This window comes from Miscanthus floridulus, chromosome 4 (genome assembly GCF_019320115.1).
Source record: "Miscanthus floridulus cultivar M001 chromosome 4, ASM1932011v1, whole genome shotgun sequence".
Lineage (NCBI taxonomy): Eukaryota > Viridiplantae > Streptophyta > Magnoliopsida > Poales > Poaceae > Miscanthus > Miscanthus floridulus.
Window position 1 is genome coordinate 29,387,828 of NC_089583.1, and position 23,382 is coordinate 29,411,209.

Here is a 23,382-nt window from a genome sequence, read left to right on the forward strand (position 1 = left end):
TTCTTTTCCTGGCAACAATGATGCTTGCTGTCCTCCCTGTCCTCTTGCTCACCAGCACCACCGCCCTGGCAGCAGCATCCTCCCATCCCCACCCGGCACCCGCTCGACCCACTCTCTGCCGCCGAGATCATGGCTGTCCGAGCAGCCGCCGTGCTCGCATCACCGCTGGTCCCCGCCCGCCCGCTGCACTTCCACTACGTCGGCATTGACGAGCACGACAAGGCGGTCGTCTTCACCTACATACGCCTCTGGCGCGGGCGCCTCCACGGCCCACCTCCCGCGGCGCGCGCTCGTGATCGCTCGGGCCGATGGCCAGTCGCACAAGCTCCTCGTCGACGTCACCGACACCTCGGCGCCGTCCGTCCTCTCGCACGCACTCCACTACGACGCGGGCTTCCCGATGATGACGGCGGAGGACCAGGTCGCGGCAATGGCGCTGCCGCCCACGTACCCTCCGTTCGTGGAGTCCGTGCAGCGCCACGGGCTGAACGTCAGCGACGTAGGCTGCGGGGTGCTCTCCAGGGGCTGGTTCAGCACCGGTGGCCAGCCGGACTACGGCGGCGCCAGGGTGGCGAAGATGCAGTGCTTCGTGAGCGCCGGGTCGGCCAACTTCTATGCGCGGCCGCTGGAGGGCGAGACGCTGGTGGTGGACCTCGACCGCGTGGCCATCGTCGGGTACCGGGAAAGGGTGGTGGAGCCGGTGCCCAACGCCGATGGTACGGACTACAGGGCGGAGAAGCTCGGGCCGCCGTTCACCAGGCCGGCCACGAAGCCCGGCGTGGTTGTGCAGCCGGAGGGCAGTGGATTCCGGATTGGTGGCCGTGTTGTCAGGTAAGGTGTCAGAGCCCACACCGTTCGTGATCTACTTGTTCCTCTGGACAGAGCCCACACCGTTCGTGATCTACTTGTTCCTCTGGACCACGCTAGCGTTGCATCATTCAACAGTAATGCGACTTGCAATTTGCAACGAGATAGAAAACCAGTTCGCTGACATCATTGAGATTTTAAAATAATCTATAAATGATATATAATTTTAAACGCTCACTTTTATTATGTCATTGTTTCGAATGACAAGCTAAAGGATGACACTATTTTTTCGTGCCTAAAGTTATATTTTTATTCCGCCCGTTACCATTTAGAAATGGCTGGTCCAAACTACATAAAGAAAAAAAAAAGTGGAGTTCAAACAAGAGAAAATTTCCTAATTGACAGAACAGCTTTCTTATTAGGCACCTAAACTCAAATTCAACGAGATAGAATCATAGAAAAGCTACTTCGCTGACATCATCGAGCTTTTAAAATAATTTATAAATGATCGAGCTTTTAAAATAATTTATAAATGATCTATAATTTAAAATGCTCACTTTTATTATGTCATTGTTTCTAACGATAAGCTAAATAATTGGAGGATAATGCTATTATTTTGTGTGTAATAAAATAATAAAATAATATTTTTATTTTGCACGTTATTAGCATTTAGAAATGGGAGGTCCAAAATCAGATCTAGAAAAAAGTGGAGTCAAATCAAAACAACAAGAACGAATGGGCAACCAACAACTCTAACACCACTACCTAAAATAGGCGCCATACTTTAGTCCTCATATTTTCTACGGGTCTATTTATTAGAGTTGTCTTCTCCATCACTACCTAAAACAAGGCCATCACTACTGGAAACAGAGACTTTGCTGAGTGTAAAATTTTTTGTCGAATGTCAAAAATCGGACACTCGACAAAGATCTTCTTTGCCGAGTGCTACACTCGGCAAAGATTTCTTTGCCGAGTGCCGGGCACTCGGCAAACACGGGCACTCGGCAAAGGACTTCTTTGCCGAGTGCCAGACTCTCGGCAAAATCTCTCCACTCGGCATAGGCTGCCCGCGAAATGGCGCCCTGCCACGACCTTCTTTGCCGAGCGCCTGCGGTTAGGCACTCGGCAAAGATTTGTTTTTTTGTTTTTAATTTCTTTGCCGAGTGCCCCAGATCTGGCACTCGGCAAAGATTTAATTTTTTTTTAAATTCTTTGCCGAGCGTCTCAGATCTGGCGCTCGGCAAAGAAATTTTTTTTATTTTTAAAATACTTTGCCGAGTGCCCCCTGGACGGCACTCGGCAAAGATTTAATTTCTTTTATTATTTCTTTGCCGAGTGCTCCTGTGGATGCACTCGGCAAAGAGGAAATTTTAAAAAAAATTAAAACATTCTTTGTCGAGTGCTTGATGGCTGGCACTCGGCAAAGACACCCTTTGCCAAGTGCCATGCCCCGGCACTCGGCAAAGTTTTTTTGTTTTTTTTTGTTTTTGGCCTCCAATTTTTTTGTGCAGCCTTTTTAAAGCATCAGGAACTCCTAGTTACAATTTGGGGATTTTTTGTGGCTTTTTGTTATATTTAGTTACTTTATTTCGTTTACTTGAATTTTTTCGGAAATTAAAAATTTGAACTGCACGTGGTACGAATAATGGAGTTTAATGATTCGAAAATTAATAGTCATGTTAGTGAGTGTTCTGAGAGGCCGTATCCAGGAACAGACCCGAAATTTCGGACATCTTGTTCACGAAACATGTCCGCAAAATTGCGTGTGAAGTGTTTATAAATTCTATAAAAAGCAAACGAAGTCCGAAAATCATGAAACTTTTTGAGATGTCGTGATATCATATGTGGAGGCTATGATAAAAATTTCAGAAGATTTCATGCACGTTGTCACGTACGATGATTACAAACCAGGACATCTTCTTTGCCGAGCGCCAGATCTGAGACGCTCGGCAAAGAATTTAAAAAAAAAATAAATCTTTGCCGAGTGCCAGATCTGGGGCACTCGGCAAAGAAATTAAAAACAAAAAAACAAAATCTTTGCCGAGTGCCTCCCTAATCCGGCACTCGGCAAAGCCGCGGACTTAGCGGTTTTTGACCGGCCGGGCAGTCACTGCCAGCCATCCCGCGCCCACGCCTGCCCGCCCACGCCTGCCCGCCCTGCTCGCCCGCGCGCCCGCGCCGCCGGCGACGTGCTGCCTGAGCGCCCTGCGCCCGCGCCGCCCGGCCGCGCGCTGACCGCGTGCCGTGTCACCCGGATGCCGCGTTTGCACGCGCGGGGGCCGCGACGCCCGGCCAACCCGCGCGCCATTGCACTACGCCTTGCCCACACCGCCCTGGCCGCATGTCCGCGCGCCATGCCCTCGGCATGGCCCTGCCCCCGGCACAGCGCCGCCCGCTTGCCTTCGCGCCCTACCGCCGGCCGAGCTGCCGTTTGCCCCGGTCCGACACTTACTAACCAGACGCGCCGCACGCTGCCCTGTGCGCCAGGGCCACGCCGTGCCCCCGGCTGGCCCTTCCCTCGGCCGCGCCCGCCCTGACCCCCGGCCGGCCCTGCCGCCCCGGCCGCGCCCCCGTGGACCACCCGCCCCGACGCCATCCGTGCTCGACCCTGTCCCCGACTCCGCCCGATCCCGACGCCGCCCCGCCCCTACCCCGTCGCCTGTCAGGTATCCCTTCTCACTTATTATTGTCGACGTAGTGGTAGTTGTAGTAGTATTAGTTGTACTAGTGGTAGTATTAGTACAACTAGTGGTAGTATTAGTAGTAGAATTAGTGGTAGTAGTAGTAGTACAACTAATGGTATTAGTTGTAGCAATAGTGGTAGTAGTAGAAGAACCAATGGTAGTAGTAGTAGCAATAGTGAAAGTAGTAGTACAAGTAGTGGTACTACTTGGATATATTCTTCTGCATGGATTGATATCCAAACTACATGGCTTCTGTTGAGCCATATGTGCTTGTCGGCCATCATGCCGTTGTTTTTTGCAGGTTTTGGAAACCTCACCGTGCAGGGGAGGTTCTGCCGAATTTTTTTGTAAATAACAGTATTTTGTTCCATTTTTGTAGAGAAGAGCCCGTCAGAGTTGAGTCGGAGTTCTCGCCACCGTGTCGGTCTGCCTGCACTATGTCATCTCGCCACTACACTGACCTGCCACGGCCCCGCTAGCCTGACTCCGTCGCCACCCTAGGTATAACCCCTCTTTTCGTATCATTGTCGTAGATCGCGTAACCCAGTTAGGCATCTCCCGTTCGAAAGAGATACGGTTGGAGGTATGCAGATCTTTGCATATCTATGACCGTATCTATTTCGGATTGTCTACGCTTTTTGGATAGCCCACGGATGCGTAGATGGGTTAGTTTCCATGTTCTTCTCTAGTCCGAGACAGAGTTTCGGCATCACCTCCCTGTTGTTCTTCGGATACACACTCTTCTTTGGCAGGACGTGTATCTGGAGAACAGCGGGGAGGTGCTGCCGAAATTCTATCTCGGATAGGAGTAGAGCATGGAAACTAACCTCATCTACACATCTACGGGTGGGATTAGGACCTATCCTCACCTATTAGACAGTAGGAACACCATGTAGATGCAATTAATGGTTACATTACTCGCCGATACATATGTTAGAGGATGGATGACCGTCAGTGGATGTACACGGGCTGGAGAAGTCAGAGTGATTACACCACGGAATGGATGAACAAGACTGATGCTTTCTTGAACAGTGCATTTGGCAACGCTGCTAAAGGACATTGCCTAGTTTTGTGTCCTGCAGCAAATGTGGAAACAGGAGAAGGGTAAACAAGGTGGAAATGGGTAAACATCTTGTGAAGAATGGATTTACGCTGGACTACACCCGGTGGGTCCACCATGGTGAAGCCCATCGTATGAGAGAGGAGGTGGTGAGACCTCGGGTGGAGGCTTTTGATGCTGATGCGGGGGTAGCAGACATGTTAGATGACTTTCACCAAGGACAATTCGATGAGGGACGTGAGAAGGAGGAGATGGAAGCAGCCACACAGGCGTTCTACGATATGATGGACTCGGCATAGAAACCCCTTCACGATCAGTCAACGGTGTCTCAACTGGATGCCATTGGACGCTTAATGGGGTTGAAGTCCGAGTTAAACTTAAGTCGACCTGGCTTCGATAAGATGTTGGCCGTGTTTGGCACCTTGCTTTCGGAGGGCCACATTCTGCCGAAGAGCATGTATGAGTCACAAAAACTCCTTCGAGCACTTAAGATGACGTGTGAGTAGATACATGCTTGTCCGAAAGGGTGCCTCCTATTTAGGAAAGAACACGAGCATGCAAAGTTCTGTCCAAAGTGTAAATCCTCCAGGTACCTAGAGGTAGACTCTGATGATGGCCAGAAGAGGCAACTTATGATCCCCATGAAAATCCTACGGTACCTTCCGTTCCTACCGAGGATCCAACGGCTATACATGATCGAGGAATCCGTGAAACAGATGACATGGCACAAAAATGGCAAATGGTACAATCCTGACAAGATGGTACATCCATCCGATGGTGAAGCTTGGATCCGCTTTAATGACAAACATCGTGATAAAGCAGATGAGGCTCGTAATGTACGTGTCGCGTTGGCAACAGATGGGTTCAATCCTTACGGAATGATGGCTGCCCCATACACATGTTGGCTCGTCTTTGTTATCCCCCTTAATCTCCCCCCCCCCGTGTCTCCTTTCAACGACATAACGTATTCTTATCGTTGATAATTCCTGGACACCCAGGGAGTAATATGGGTGTGTTCATGGAGCCCGTGTTTGATGAATTGGTCCGTGCTTGGGACGAAGGGGTATGGACATACGATCGAGCTACAAAGACAACCTTCAAAATGCACATTTGGTACAACTACTCCCTGCATGACTTCCTGGCGTATGGGACATTCTGCGCCTGGTGTGTTCACGGGAAGTTCCCATGCCCAATATGCAAGGAAGGTGTGAGGTTTATTTGGTTGCAGAAGGGTGGCAAGTATTCGTCGTTTGATAGACATCGTCAATTCCTACCTCTTGACCATCCATTCAGACAAGACATCAAGAACTTTATGAAAGGCGTCAAAGTGACAAACCCTGCACCGCGGATGATGAATGGTGCCGAGGTTCATGCTCAGATAGGTGCTCTCGTGCCCAATGAAGAAGGTGGTTTTGTGGGATATGACGAGACTCATATCTCGGGCATGACGAGGCTCCCCTATTTCGATGACCTTCTTCTACCACATAACATTGATGTAATGCACACTGAAAAGAATGTCGCCGAGGCACTTTGGGCAACACTCATGGATACTAAAAAGTCTAAGGACAACCCAAAGGCTAGAGTAGACCTAGCAACATTGTGCGATAGACCAAATCAAGAGATGCAACCTCCTAGTCGTGGCAAGACCTAGAGAAGGCCTAAGTCTAATTTCGTCTTGAAAAAGGACCAAAGGAGGGAAGTACTTGAATGGATCAAGAAGCTAATGTTCCCTGATGGGTATGTAGCGAATCTAAAGAGGGGAGTTAACTTAGGCACTCTACGAGTCAACGGGATGAAGAGTCATGACTACCACATATGGATTGAGCGACTTCTTCCAGCGATGGTTCGAGGCTATGTCCCGGAGCATGTCTGGCAAGTGCTGGCAGAGTTGAGCTACTTATTCCGCCAGCTTTGTGCCAAGGAGCTCTCTCGAACCGTCATTGATGACTTGGAAAAAGCGGCACCTGTGTTACTCTGTAAGTTAGAGAAGATCTTTCCACCCGCCTGCTTCTTGTCGATGCATCATTTGATTGTGCACCTCCCGTATGAGGCACGGATGGGGGGCCCGTGCAGAACCGTTGGTGCTATCCAATCGAGAGATGTCTGAAGACTCTTCGCAAAAAATGTAGAAATAAAGCCAGAATTGAGGCTTCCATTGCAGAGGCATACATTCTAGAGGAGGTGTCGAACTTCACAGAGAAATACTACACTGAGAAACTTCCTAACGTTCATAATCCACCCCCTCGTTACAATGCTGGCAAAAATGAATCGAACCTCAGCCTTTTCCAAGGGCAACTTGGAAGCGCAAGTGCATCGACCACTAAGCAATTGAAAAATGAAGAGTGGCGCAGTATCATGCTCTATGTGTTGACCAACCTTGTCGAGGTGCAACCGTTCATTCAGTAAGTTCTAAACGAACTTGTTTCATTTCGCTGTATGTCCTTGTTTCGTCATCCAACCCCCTTGTTTCTCGTTGGTACTGGGAATTTCTTCGTCAATCCTGGCATGGATCAAGGCAACCTACCCCGTTAGAAAATGATACCCTTCTTTCACGGGGTGTGGGACCAAGGAGCCCTGATTTCATTTGTTAGTTCAAACAGAAAGCCCAAACTGATGCGCCTATAAGTGATGAGTTAAGACAGGTTGCAAATGGCTGTGCCATTAGGGTCAAGTCATTTACCGGTTATGACGTGAATGGATATCGTTTTCACATAGCAAGCTACGAGCAGAGTCAGCCCAATCAACAAACCACAAACAGCGGAGTTGTTATGCCCGGCACTGATGGACTTGACTATTATGGAAGAATTGAAGAAATCTATGAACTATCATTTTATGGTTCCAAACCTCTTACTCCTGTCATATTCAAATGCCACTAGTTTCATCCTGGTGTAACGAGATGAACCCCTAAGCTTGGGCTAGTCGAGATTCGACAGGATTCCGTCTATCCAGGAAAAGATGTCTACATTGTGGCTCAACAGGCCGTCCAGGTTTATTATATGTCATACGCATGCAAAGACGTCGAGCATCTTAAGGGTTGGTCTATTGTGCACAAGGTTTCGCCACACGGTAAACTACCTGTCCCAAACGATGAAGATTATAACTTCAACCCAAACACATATGATGGAGAGTTCTATCAAGAAGAGGGGCTACAAGGGAGGTTTGACATAGACTTAACTGAAGAGATAGGAATGGAAGTAGATAATGAAAGGGATGATGATGAGGACGCTGGAGACGAGGTGCGAAATCTGAAGGACATACAAATGCTTGAGCGATTACATTTCGGCAATGACAATGAAGACAACATTCCTCCTTCGGATAATGTTGATGAGTTGGACAATGTTGATAGTGATGACGAGACCTATGATCCAGCTAATTTCAATCATGAAGATTATTTCTAATACATGTAATACTATGTTTTTTGTAATTATGTTTTGTTCATTTTTGCATATATTTCTAATACCTGTAATACTATGTTTTTTGTAATTATGTTTTGTTTATTTTTGCACCTATTTCTAATTATGTCTTGTTTTTCTTTTTTATTGCAGGTGATTGAGCAAAGATGGTGGGCGACCATCATAGGTCTGTGAACTCGATTTACCAAAGACCACGCCGGTCGCAGGAGGGGGCGGAGGGGGCGGCAGAGGGATCGAACAGGAGGAGGAGGACCGCTAGCCACAGAAGGGGGCCGTCTCCTCCCACGCCACGTGAGGAGGACCGCCAGCCGCAGGAGGAGGTGGCGCCCGTGGACGAGTCAGATGAGGAGTTGGTTCGGCAGACGGAGGAGGAGGAGGAGGAGGAGGAGGAGGAGGTGGAGGAGGAGGAGGAGGGGGGAGGTGGTAGGCACGGGTTCCGCTTCCTCCAACTCCTCTTCGAGTGTCTACTTGTGAGGTCCCGCAAGCCTCCCACAGGTTCCGCTTCCTCACCAACGCCCAGTGATTCACCCCGAAGGACAAAAGTAAGTAACTGTATATGTTATCACCACTACTTCATATGATATGATGAAAAAAACTAATATTTTTTCTTAATTACTTGTGCAAGAACTGGGTGGTTGTGTCGGGTGGTAGCGCACGGCTAGTCAACGGCATCCTGGGTCTTCTGTGCAGGCAGCACTTCCCCGGCATTATCACGTACGCATCGAAGACGGAGCCGGCCTACTCGTTTGACCACTACGTCGTCGCCTCCGATGCGGAGTACCCCAACAAGGCAGCGCGGGTGAAGGCAGAGTTTTGGGTAAGTCTCCCTTGCACAACATTGCTCAATACGTCGCATTCATTAGACTTTTCTTGAAATAATGAATCGATACATCGCTTTTGTATGCAGACTTATTACAGATGCGAGGAGGGATTTGAGGCCAGGGCGGAGCAGGCGACTACCAAAGCCTGTAAAAAACTCGTCACCGACATGCATCAAGAGGCGCGCATCCAGGCCATCGTAACCTACTACGGGTCAAAGCTTGGAGAGAGGAAAACCAAGAAAGACGCAAGAGAGATGCAGCTGACCCAGGAGCAGTACCTTGAGGTAAATGAAGAACATCAACATTGATTCGATTTGAGATTAAGTTGGTTTAATTTGATCTTCTTATATGTCCAATACTTGATGACGTGTAGGTGATTCCCTGGTGGTGCCAAGCGTATCCCAAGTGCTGGGCGATGATGGTGGACAGGTGGTTCACGGAGGAGTACCTCAAGATGCACAGGGATGCCCGGGACCGTCGTTTACTGATGCAAGGTCCAGCACACCATCAAGGTAGCCGCAACCTCGCCGGATACAAACAAGCATGGGTACGCGAATTGATTTATCTATTGTCACGCTCAGTTCTGTCTAATTTCTAATCATCGTGCTGTCTTTCTCGTAGTTGGCGTCACATAGTGGCCAGGCTTGCTCGGACTTCCAGGCATGGTGTATGGCCCACAAGGGTAAGGCGATGTCCGACGTCTCCTTCAACCTGGAGGACCCGCCCGAGGCATACACGAACCCGAGCATCCACTCCCGCATCAGTGAGTACACTGAGGTGGCGAGGTCGCTCCATGGGGCAGACCACGATCCGAGCACCCAGGACTTCGATGGAGAGGCCGTCATGAGGGCGGGGCAAGGCAAGAAGCATGGACGGTTCTGGCTTGACGACGGCGTCATCGACACGGCCTCTACTCCCTCTCTCTCCCAGATCCGAGCACGGAGCACAAGCGAGAGCCCGGCCATTCGCACACGGCCGACCGCTGCACAGCACCGGGTCGACGCACTCGAGGTTATTCCTGTTTTACTCGTCATACATTGATCTTTACACACCTTAATTAGCTTTGCATTACTGAAACATTGGAGTGAAATATTGCAGGCCCAGCTGGAACAAGAAATGAAGGAATGTCAGGAGCTGGGGGCCCAGTTGGAGGCCGAGCGGGCCGAGCGGTAGGCCTAGGCGCAGAGGCTGATGGACATTACGGATTTCCTACAAGGGCTTGGGCAACGTATGGGCTTGTCTCTGCCACCTGGGCTGTTGGTTCCACCTCTGCCTCCGCGTCCTGCAGCTGCAGCTACTCCTGTGAGTATCAAAGTTTTTTACTTTCACTTGTGCTTTGCTTGTATGGCCTCTATCGTCCTAGATTAGCTATCAAAATAATCTTGTCTCACATGCAATCTTTTCTCCTTTGTGCAGTCTCCATCTAACGGTGGTTTGAATAATCCACCTCATGCACCTACGAATGATGCATCTGGGCCTTCACCACAGTCGCAGTGGCCGAGATGAGTGCATGTTGTATTTTTTACATTTGTTGTTCACTTGGTGATGGACTTGTGATGCACTTGTGGACTTTGATGGACTTGTAAACTTATTTGGATGGACTTGAGCACTTATTATTATATATTGTGATGGATGTGATATGGGCGGATGGATGTGTGGATGGATGAGATATATATGTGATGGATGAGATATATATATGCGATGGATGAGATATATATGTGATGGATGAGATATATATGTGATATATGTTTGTATGAATGTATTTGTCATGATGGAATGCAAAAATAAAAAAATATTTGCCGTTTTGGGTCACTTTGCCGAGTGTTGCACTCGGCAAAGGACCCCTTTGCCGAGCGCAATGGTCACAACGCTCGGCAAAGCTGGCAAAATGGGCGACCAGAAAATAGATTTTCCAGCTTTGCCGAGTGCTGTGACTCTAACACTCGGCAAAGAAATTTAAAAAAAAAATTTAAACTTTGTCGAGTGCCTGCCGTGTTAGCACTCGGCAAAGAGTTTTAAAAAAAATCTTTGCCGAGTGCCTGGAGTGGTGGCACTCGGCAAAGAAAATTTCCAAAAAAAAATAAAAGCTCTTTGCCGAGTGCCTTCCGGGTTGACGCTCGGCAAAAATTTTTCAAAAAAAAATAAAAAATGTTTGCCGAGTGCCTTCTGGGTTGGCGCTCGGCAAAGAATTTTTTAAAAAAAATAAAAAAGCTTTGCCGAGTGCATGGAGGGTTGGCACTTGGCAAAGAAAATTCTAAAAAAAAATAAAAGCTCTTTGCCGAGTGCCTCACGGATTGGCACTCGGCAAAGTGACCGTCAACGGGACCGGCGCCGTGACGGTTGCTTTTTTTTGCCGAGTGTTTCCGGGGCACTCGGCAAAGCCTTTGCCGAGTGCCCGATAAAATACACTCGGCAAAGAGTGCTTTGCCGATCAATTTTTTGCCGTGTGTGCTTTGCCGAGTGCAATATAGCCTTTGCCGAGTGCCTCAGGCACTCGACAAAGAACCTGAATCCAGTAGTGCATATGGCCGCCATGCCCCTACTCAATGGTACCCTCGATGATGGTTGGAATTCTTTCTCCATATAGGGAATCAAATGGTGAAAATCTTACCGTCATCGGGGACCATGGGGCGATGATGGTATGCATGCCCATGATCGCCTACATAGTACATTGCCTCATGGGGACCTGCCTACATAATCGCTGAAGGCCCGTGAATGCTATTAAAGCATAGTATACCTACATATATACAAGCAAGTTATAACCCTAACCCTTAGCCTCGGTACATCACTCAGCCCTTCACCCACTCCCACAACTATCACCGGCCACACCCAAGTCCAACTCGCCCCAACCCCCTAAACCTCCACCCCATCTCCCCTACTCACAAGCCCTGTACAGTGTCCAGATCTAGCAATTGGACGCTCGGACCACCGTAGGTAGCCACCAGCTAGCACCTAACAACATAGGGCTGGGCGCAGTTGGGAGGGTAGATCGACCACCATGGATTCACCGTGGGCACACTCACCTGCTGGGAGTCCAAGATCGACCACCATGGACTCATCATTCATCCACCTCAGCGGCCATGGTGGATTGGTGGTGGTGGTCTAGTGGAGGAGGAGTAGACAGCAGGAGCTGGTCCAAGCAGATCGCACACGGACTCTCCTACGGGGATCTGAAGCCCAGGTGGGTTCCTAGAGTAGTAGATATGGAGTTCGACCACCATGGCTCCATCCTCCCTGACAAAAGTTGTGGTAAGTGGTAATCTAGCGAAGGAGGAGCAGGCAAGAGGACAGAGGAAGGGTAGGAGGGGTCAGCGGAGATGGAGGAGCCAAAAGAGATATGAATTGTGCCAGATTTAGGTTTAGGGGTTACTTTATGATGCTTTTAAAGGTGGATAATTTTAATTAAAAACAAAATATATCCAACAACTATCATTGAATAATTTATGGCCAGTTCGTTATAGATCAGTATGCTCGTCTCTGTTAATCGTGGTTCTAGAAAACTCAAAAAACCAAAAAAACATTCTATTTCGATCTCAAGACTTCAACTCACGATCTACCACTCAATATTAACACCTCCCTACCACACAATCATTTGTGAGTATATATAAGATGATGTTATTGTTTTGTATCAACCTTTCATAATCTTGTATTGAATATTTTAGCTACTAAATATACTAAAATAAAAGAAGCTTCAACTACAATGTTTTAAATATTGTCAAACAGTACAACTTTGGTATAAGATGTGTGTACACACAAGATTGTTTAAAAAATCAAATATTTGAATCAAAAATCAGTGAATGTTAATTTTGTCTCCTAAAATTATTTACAGAGGCTATCAGATAAATGTGTTGCCTTCTAAAATAAAAACATCTGTCTAATAAAATTATTTCAATTCGATCTTTATTATTTTTGGAACTGCTGGATTTAACTGGACTATATTCGGAAGTGATGGGGAGTACCACTCTACCTCGCTTGCGTGACTGCAGATCGGCCAACTGGGAGTTCCATGTTGGCTTCGACATGCGCGCCAGCATGGTCATCTCACTCACCTCGATCCAAGACGCTGATACCACCGGGGGGCCAGCGGCATCGGCGGGTGCTCTACGGTGGTTTCGTGTTGGAGGTGTTTATCCCTACATGGACACGGTGGAGGAGTGGTACTTCCACACGTTCATAGACTCCGGTGACTACAGCCCGGGCGTCTCGGCGTCGCCGCTCCTTCGTGGCGCCGACTGCCCCACGAATGCGGCCTACTTTCGACGGCTACTACGCCAACGCGGACGGTGAGCCCGTCGAGGCCAAGGACGTCATATGCCTGTTCGAGCGGCATGCCGGCGATGTCGCGTGGCGTCACACCGGGTTTGGGCGGCATGGTGTGGTATGGTGTATATATATAAATATACGTCCTGTCCACCATCTCTCTTGTTGTCCCTTTGCGTCACGTGATGATGGAGCAAATCATGAAACCCAAAACATGCACACTAACCATAAGCATGCGCTGCAGGTGTCACTCAGTGGCATCCTTGAGATGAAGGCGACGTCGTATACACACGTGGAGCAGATCAAGTTGAACGCGCACGGCACGCTGGTGGCCGGTGGGTGTCTACCACGACCACTTCATCACGTACCACCTGGACCTGGACGTGGACGGCACCAACAACTCATTCATCAAGAACACCATCGTCCCCGCGCGCAACACCAGGGACCCGGTCACGGGCGGGGCCGACACGCCGAGAAGGAGCTACTGGACGGTGCGCCGCGAGGTGGCCGAGACCGAGGCGGATGGCCAGGTGGACGTCAACAGCCCACCGGCGGACCTGCTGTTCGTGAACCCGAGCAAGAGGACCGCGGTCGGCAACGAGATCGGGTACCGGCGGGGGCGGGGGCGACGGGTGCGTTGCTGCTGGCGGACGACGACTACCCGCAGCGCCGCGCCAGCTACACCAAGCAGCAGGTGTGGGTGACGCCCTACGAGAAGTGGGCGACGGGGCTGTACGCGGAGCAGGGCACGGGGGAGGACAGCTTGGGAGCCTGGAGCAAGACGAATAGAAGCATCAGGGACGGAGACATTGTGCTGTTGTACACGGTGTGATTCGACCACATCCCGTGCCAGGAGGATTTCCGGTGATGCCCACGCTGAGTGGGGCCTTTCAGCTGCGCCCGGCCCAACTTCTACCAGAGAAATCTGTTGGTTCCGACCAGGTCACCCGGTGATTATAACTACCCAAACTGCTCCTGTGGCATTGCGTCGATGTAATTGTTTTTTTTTTTTTTTGAAAACAGCGTGGATGTGATTGTTACTGATGTGAATGATGCATATGCTGCACGGCTCACGTAAAAGCATCATGTAGTAGCGTTGTTGTATTGACCATGATGGCAGATCTATGCAATGCGGATGCATATGATTTATATAACACTTGTTCTAATCTATCAGTTGCCTGATTTCCTTTAGTCCGTTCAGGCGATGTAGCCGTGCACCATAAAACTCTGTGTGGGGCTGTATATGTGCTTCGGGATTTTATCCACTCAAGCTCAGCCAGACCCGGTACAGCAAACGGCACTTCCTGCTCATCTTCTTTTCTTTAGCCATTAATTTAGCACTTGCCCTATATATTAGGTGTTTAATTTTATTGTTGTTGCACAAGTAACAGGTAATTTTGTCATTGTTTAATTGTAGAAATAATTTAAAATTGTTCTCTTATAGTTTGTCTTTTTAAATTGTACTCGTTATTAACAAGTAATTTTAGTATTCTTTGACTATAGACAAAATTATAAATTGTCGTCTAATGATTTGCTAATTGTCTTTATGTCATAACGTATCAGATTTTTGGCCTTATCTGACTAAAGAAATAATTGTAATTTTGTTAATTGTATTTGTGACAACATAGATCATGTTTTTGTCCTTGGCTGGATATCTTATCTTACTATTACTTGTTAGAGGCCCCAACGGAAGCACCACGTTAACTCTCACTAGACGCGCTAGAAAATAAAGATATATTGTAGAAATTCTCACAATAATTAGAAACATCTGGCCTTTAATTTGGTAGACTCTAATCATCATCTCCGATAATAGCCATTAGATCTATTGTAATTTTTTAAATAAATTACCCACCTCTGCCATTAAGGAAAATACATAATGTAACCCCCATAATTTTACATCGAAATTACCCACATCTGCCACTAAGAAAGATAATTCTAAATAACCCCATAAATTTATATATAAATTACCCACACTTGTCATTATGAAAAGTAATTTAAAATAACCACCTAAGTTTGTATCTAAATTACCCACTTTGCCATTATGAAACATAGTTCTTAATAAACCCCTCACATTGCATCCAAATTACCCCACCTCTCTCAAATCTATATGTAAATGCTAATATATGTTATTTAAAAGATCAATATCCATAAAGTACGAGACATATATATTTGTAAATTACAAACTTCCCAAACTATGAAATTAAATAACCATAATGCTATGTTTGACCATCTATACCAAGTAAAGATATATATACATTAGGATAATTATTTATTTTAATACCTTATAGGCATGGAAAATGTTTAATTAACAAACCACATAACAATGACATAACACTGACAATTCACTTTATATTATACAACAAAAGTAAATAAGCATAATGGTATGTTTAATCATCTATACCAAGTAAACATATATAAATCAGGATAATTATTTACTTTGATAGCTTATAAGCACTGGAAAATGTTTAATTAACAAACCACAAAGCAATAGCATAACATCGACAATTCACTTTAAATTATATTAAGTACTCCGTAATAATCAATTTCATAAGTTTTTATTTTAAATAATTTTATAGATTTTAATTGAAACATTATGTCATATGAATATTGGTAGTTTAATTTTTAGCATTCTATAATATGTAAAGCAATACTACACATATATAACTCTATAATATGACGAATTCAACAAGTTCGTTGCTAAGGTGTAATTTGAGTTTCAACTTAATTAAAACATGAGAAAAACAGCACTACTAGGACCTAACCTCTTCTTAATAAAAAAATAAATTTTAATAAAAAAAATAAACGCACTAGAGTTTGAACTTAACATGTGGAAAAAATTGTACAACTTGATTAAAACTTGAAAGCCAAACAATAATTCGTGTGGTCATAGAAAAGGATGCAATTATATATCTTAAGATTAGATTTCAACTAAATACATATCACACTACAAAAGAAAGAAAAATACTAGAAATGATGACGACATGTCCCTAATTGAGCTTCCACTTTAATACTCATGAGAAACAATACCAAGACAAAAAACTTCGAAATTCTCACAAAAATCTAAAACATTTTACCATCAATTCGATATAATCTAATCACCATTGATAATAATATGTATTGGATCTATTATGTTTTCTAAATAATTACCCACCTTTTTCTATTGCGAAAAACAACATAAAATAATTCATGACTCTATATTTAATCTACCCACATGTACCGTAAAGAAACATGATCTAAAGCACACGAAAATTTGCATCTAATTATCCACATACTCCTATTACAATAGATAATTTATGTAACCCAGTTTTCATCTTATTATTAAAAAAATAATTTTGCTCTCAAATGGACATTTAAAAGATAATCAATATCACCTACTAACAAATTGTTTAAATAACCATACAGAACGTATATTTGAGTAAAAATACGATCATTACAAAGCTTAAGATTTAAAATTCTCTTGAGGTTGGCACTTCTACCCCATCCAAGATCTCATTTCAAGCTCCCTCACTTATCTTAGGTGATATAATGCAAGATTCAAATGATTGAATATGGTATTGTAGTATTTAAGAATATACTAGGACCTAAAATCCTTATTTTAAAACAGTGCAAAACGAGAGTTAGTAAAAGATACAATAAGCACAAGAATTTCAACTTGAGGAAAAAAAAAACTGTAGCAGCCAATAAAATTTTTTCCCCAAAAACAAAAAAAAATTAGATTCACGACTTCGTAAAATATGTGATGCAACAAGGGCCTACCATGATTAATGACAAGGTTTCAAACTAACTGCATATTAAAATACACAGAGATGCCATGCAAATTAAAAATATGAATATGGATGAAAAATATATAAGTCAGTCCCTTGCAAAAAAGTAATAAGTTTATGATATATTGTCTACAATGTATCTATTATGTTTATTTTGTAGAAAATAAACTAAGAAAATACATAGTTAATATAAAGAATTTATTATTAGTCAAATGTATTAAATAGTATATCTTTTATAATTCTAACACGTGCGAGAGCATGTGTTGATGGACTAGTAAAGTAATTATAATTTGTTAATTGTTTTTGTGCGAACACAGATTTTTGTCATTGTTTAACTATAGAAAGAATTGTCATTTGTCAATTGTCTTTGTATCATCACAGATCAAGCTTTTTGTCATTGTTTGAGTACGTGTAGAATCAATTTTAAATTGTTGATTATCTCTGTATCAATATAGATCAAGTTTTTATGATTATCTAACATAGAAAAATTGTTTTTTTTTCTTAATTGCCTCGGTGTCAATACGTATCAGGTTTTAGTTTTTTGCTTAGTATTGTTTGCAGCGATGAGCAGGCCTGGCCAGAGTTAGAGGTAGGTATGGATTCAGCATGGGAGGCGATGGTGCTGCTGGCCAGTCGCAGGCGGCAAGTGGATGACCGGCCATGTCCTTGCCGCACTACTGGAGGCGCATGCTTTGCCGAGGGCTGCCCTCGGCAAAGGCTCCTCGGGGAATTTTTAGACGGCGAAGGGGTCTTTGCTGAGGGCCCTTTATCGGGCACTCGGCAAAGCCTTTGCCGAGGGCCAGGACGGCCCTCGGCAAAGAAAAGAAGCCGTCAGGCGCCGGCGTCGTTGGCGGTTTCTTTGCCGAGGGTCGGGGCCCTCGGCAAAGAAAAGATGCCGTCAGGCGCCGGCGCCGTTGGCGGTTTCTTTGCCGAGGGCCAACCCTCGGCAAAGAAATGGTTTTTTTTTAATTTTTTTGCCGAGGGCCGGCCCTCGGCAAATAATTTTTTTTATTTTTTTTAAAAAACCTTTGCCGAGGGCCTCCTCCCTGGCCCTCGGCAAAGAAATTTTCAGGATTTTTCCAAGAAAAAATTCTTTGCCGAGGGCCGGCCCTCGGCAAAGAAATGGTTTTTTTTGAATTTTTTTTTTAAAAACCTTTGCCGAGGGCCTGCTCCCTAGCCCTCGGCAAAGAAATTTTCAGGATTTTTCCCAAAAAAATCTTTGCCGAGGGCCTTAGTCATTGCCCTCGGCAAAGAGGCAGAAATTTTTTTTTTTGTTTTTTGCATTCCATCGACACAGGCATTTCATATATATATATATATATATATATATATATATATATATATATATATATATATATATATATCACATAGAACCCATTTTCTCACAATATATCACAACCATAATTGTGAACTACAAATCACAATATATTATAACGACAAGTCACATGTTCATCATCATTCACATGTTTATTACGACAAGTTAATGAAATCCAAGCACAAGTCACGACCATAAATCACAAATCACGCTAAAGTCCAACCACATCACCTAGCACGAGTCCTCATCAAGCTAGCCTATGAGACGATGGTGAAGGAAAAGCAAGATCACCCGGTGACGCACTAGCGGGTTGATTGGAACCCACAGACGGAAGCTGCACAAAGGAGCAGAGATTGCATGTGTGAGTCATCCGGGAAAACAGTTTTGGAACTTAGAGATTGCATCTAGTATTCTAGGAATACAAAAAGATTAGACTCAATTGAAAATTTCGGCCGCACCTCCCCTGCACGGGGAGGTTTCCAAAACCTGCAAGAAACGACGGCACGAACGCCGACATCCACAACGGCACAAACGCCGACATCCACAACGGCACGAACGCCGACATCCACAACGGCACGAAGGCCGACATACATGCAAAGCACAAGCGAAAAGTGAACTTTCATACTTACAGGAGTAGCTGCAGGAGTAGGAGGTTGAGGAGCTAAAAACTGCACAGGTACACCCGATGCTTGCCCAAGACTTTGCATGATCACCATCATCTCTGTCATCTGCTTCTGCGTGGCCTCGAACGTGACCTTCTGGGCCTGCAGCTGTGCGGTCATCTCCGCGTTCTGCTCTTGACTTTGCCTTTTTGTTTCTTGCAGCTCGGCCTGCAATATTTCACTCCAATGTATCAGTAATGCAAATCAAATTTAGGTGTGTAAATATCTACGTACGACGAGTAAAACAGGAATTACCTGGAGTGCTTAGACCTGCTGCAGTGCTGAAGAAGGCCGTGGACGTATGGGCTAGGCTGGAGCTCATGCTCCGTGCTCGGATAGCGTCGAGGGAGGGAACAGTGGTGGAGTCGATGGCGCCGTCTGCAATCCACAGCCGCCCGTGCTTCTTGCCTCCTCCGAGCCTCATGATCGCCTCTGCATCAATGGGCTCAGTGCGCACATTGTAATCTTCCCCATAGATCTCCCTTACCGTTGACATGTACTCTTGGACTTTAGTGTACATGTTCGGGTCGGAGTACGCCTGGGGCGGGGCAGTCGGGTCGAAGGAGATAGAGGACGATGCCCTGCCCATGTGGGACATAGCCCACGCAGAGAACTCCGAGACCTCCTCGCCCAGGTGCGCAGCCTCCTGCGAGAAAGACGGGAAGACTGGTGAGAAATCAAGCAGTAATTGAGCATCAAAATAAATGAAAGAAATCACTTATGTATGCTTGTTTGTATCCGGGGAGGCTACAACTGCCTTGATGAATATTATTCGCCTACCTCAAGGTACTGGTCCTAGGTCAGCGTAATCCGTCTTGCTTGAGGCTTGGGGAGGGACTGCCTAAGTACCGACCTGTAGTAGTCTATGTGGGCCTGGACGCGCCCATGGTGGTGCATCTCGGTGATGTACTTCCTACAAGCTGCGGCAGCCGCCCGATCCGCCTGGGCCTCAAGTCCTTCTTCGGCCTTGAAATATTTCTGCATACAAAACCGATGTATCCATTCATTATTTCAATAAAAGATTTAACCAATGAATGCGATGCATTAAGCAATGTTGTGCGAGAGAGACTTACCCAAAACTCTGCCAATACTCACTCCTACTTGTTGCAGTAAGTGTCATCCGTGACCAGCGCGTACCTGTCCCAATTGGAGGTCCGGCTCCCGCACCACCGGCTCTTCAGGACAGTTGCACAATGCTGGGGTACCATTTCCTTGCACAAAACACCAAGGATGCTCGTGGGGGTGCGTGCTGGAGTACCCGACAAAATCAACCAGGCCCTGCACAAGTGATTAAGAAAATTTATCAGTTTCTCTTAAGATTTCCAACATATCTTATGAAGTAGTTGTGATAACATCCATAGTTACTTACCTCTTTGCCATAGGCCAAATCACTGGGTGGTTGTGAGGAAGCGGAACCGGAGGGAGGCTCACGGGACCTCGCTCGTAGAGAGTCTAGGGTAGCGGTACCCTCTCCCTCACCCTCGAGCGCCTTCGCCTCCCTCGCCCTCGAGCGCCTCGTCTCCCTCGCCCATCTGCTGACCCCTCTCATCCTCCGACAAGGACGTGGCCGTGGCCGTCATGTGCTCCTCCTCCTAGCACCTCGTCACGTGTCGAGGGAGGAGACCGCTGCCTCCTAGTGGCGGCTATCCCTGGTCCTCCTCTCATCACCTCCTATGGACGCTGCCCCGGACGACGACCCCTCACCTTGAAGGAGAGGGCGGTCTCTCCTGTAAACCGAGGGCATGTCACGGCGTGGACGTCTGCTCGCCATCTTTGTCCAATCACCTGCAATCACAAAGAATGAACAAGACTAATTAGTACATATATTAGAAATAGATTCAAAATATATAAACAAAACACAAATTAAAAAACCATAGTATTACATGTATTAGGAATAATCTTCATGATTAGGATCATAGGTCTCATCATCACTAGTCAAAATTGTCCAAATGGGACAACACTATCCGAAGGTTCTATGTTGTCATCGTCGTCATTGCCTAGAAGTAATCGCTCAAGCATTGCTATGTCCTTGGCATTTACCACCACATCTCCATCGACCTCAGTCATCAACCGTTTCGTTGTCTACTTCCATTTCGATTGCTTCGGGTAAGACTATCTCAAACGTGCCTGGTAGCCCATCTTCTTGATAGAACTGTCCATCATATGTGTTTGCGTTGAAGTTGTAATCATCATCGTTTGGGGCAGGTAGTTTACCATGTGGAGATATCCTGGTGCACAATAGCCCAACCCTTAAGATCCTCTTTGTCTTGGTTGGCGTATCGAGTATAATACACCTGCACGGCCTGTTGAGCCACAATGTAGACATCTTTTCCTAGGATAGATGGAATCTTCTCGAATCTCGACTAGCCCAAGATGAGGGGTTCGTCTCAGTTGATCGAGGATTAAACCAGTGGCATTTGAACATGATAGGTTTAAGAGGTTCAGTCTCCATGAAATGAGAGTTCATAGATTTTCCTCAACTCTACCATGATAGTCGAGGCCATCAGTACCGGGCGTACAAACTCCGCTATTTGTGGTTTTTCGTTTGGGCCGAATCTGCTCATAACTTGTTGTGTGGAAGCGATATCCGTTCATGTCATAGCCGGTAAATGACTTCACCCTAACGTCATAGCCGTTTGCAACCTGTTTCAACTCATCACTCATGGACGAATCGGTCTGGGCCTACAAGGTGAAGCATGATAGATCGTTATATTAATCAAACGTACGATCACCTTGGACGATCGAACGTACGAGCTAAATTGGACATTACCTTTTGTTTGAACCAAGAAATGAAATTGGGCCTCCCCGCTCCCGCACCCCGCAAAACAAGGGTGTCTTGTTCATGCGAGGTAGGATCCCTTGATTGATGCTAGAATTCACGAACAAATTCCCTGTCCGAATGAGAATCAAATGTGGTTGGATGCAGAATAGTGACGGCATATTGAAATAAGTTCATTGAGAACTTACTTGATGAACGGCTGCACCTCGGTAAGGTTATTCAACACATATAGCATGATACTGCGCCACTCTTTATTTCTCAATAGCTTTGGGGTTGATCTACTTACGCTGCTGAGTTGGCCTTGGAAAAGGCTTAGGGTCGATTCATTTTCGCCAGTATTGTAACGAGGGGGTGGATTATGATTGCTAGGAAGGTTCAGCTTGTAGTATAGCGATGTGAAGTTTGCCACCTCCTCCTGAAGGCATGCCTCTGCAATGGAAGCCTCAATTCTGGCTTTATTTGTACATTTTTTGCGAAGAGTCTTTAGACATCTCTTGATTGGATAGCACCAACGGGCCTACACGGGCCCCCTCCAAACGTGCCTCGGATGGGAGGTGCACAATCAGATGTTGCATCGGCAAGAAGAAGCCAGGTGGAAAGATCTTCTCCAGCTTACAGAGCAACACAGGTGCCGCTTTTTCCAAGTCCTGAGCGATGGTCTGAGATATCTCCTTGGCACAAAGCTGGCGGAAGAAAAAGCTCAACTCTGCCAGCACTTGCCAGACATGCTCAGGGACATAGCCTCAGGACCATCACCAGAAGAAGCCGCTCAATCCATATGTGGTAGTCATGACTCTTCATCCCATTGACTCGCAGAGTGCCTAAGTTCACTCCCCTGCTAAGATTCGCTGTATATCCATCTAGGAAACATTAACATCTAGGATCCATTTTAGTATCTCCCTCCTTTGATCGATTTGCAAGACGAAATTGACCTTAGGCCTTTTCCTAGTTCTTGTTTCGGCCACTAGGAGGCTGCATCGCTTGATTCGGTCTATCGCACAACGTCACTAGCTCCACTCTAGCCTTAACATTGTCCTTAGGCTTGTCAGTGTCCATGAGAGTTCCCCAAAGTGCCTCGGCGATATTCTTTTAGTGTGCATTACATCAATGTTATGTGGTAGAAGAAGGTCATCGAAATAGGGGAGCCTCGTCAAGCCAGATTTATGAGTCCACATATGTTCCTCACCATATCCCACAAAACCACCTTCTTCATTGGGCATGAGAGCATCTATCTAAACAATGAACCTCGGCACTAGTCCTCAAGTGCGGTTTAGGGTCTATCACTTTGACACCTTTCGTAAAGTTCTTGATGTCTTCTCTAAATTCATGGTCTAGAGGGAGGAACTGACGATGCTGGTTGAACGACAAATACTTGCCACCCTTCTTCAACCAAATGAACCTCACGGCTTCCTTGCATACTGGGCATGGGAACTTCCCATGAACACACCAGGCGGCGAATAACCCATACGCTAGGAAGTCATGCAGGGAGTAGTGGTACCAAACGTGCACTTTGAAGCTTGTCTTTGTAGCTCGATCGTATGTCCATACCCCCTTCTCCCAAGCGTGGATCAATTCATCAATCATAGGCACCATGAACACACCCATATTACTCCCCGGGTGTCCAGGAATTATCAACGACAAGAATATGTTATGCCGTTGAAAGGAGATGTCGGGAGGGAGATTGAGGGGGATAACAAAAATGGGTCAGCTTTTGTATGGGGCAGCCATCATTCCATAAGGATTGAACCCATCTGTTGCCTAGTGCGACACGTACATTACGGGCCTCAGCTGCTTTGTCACGATGTTTGTCATTGAAA

General features: G+C 46.1%; 1 pseudogene; it reads left to right on the forward strand.

Annotated features, from left to right (window-relative positions):
- The window catches only part of LOC136548325 (primary amine oxidase-like), a 52,111-nt pseudogene extending 38,133 nt beyond the window's left edge, over nt 1-13,978 (forward strand).
- Nucleotides 13,979-23,382: the final 9,404 nt, after the last annotated feature.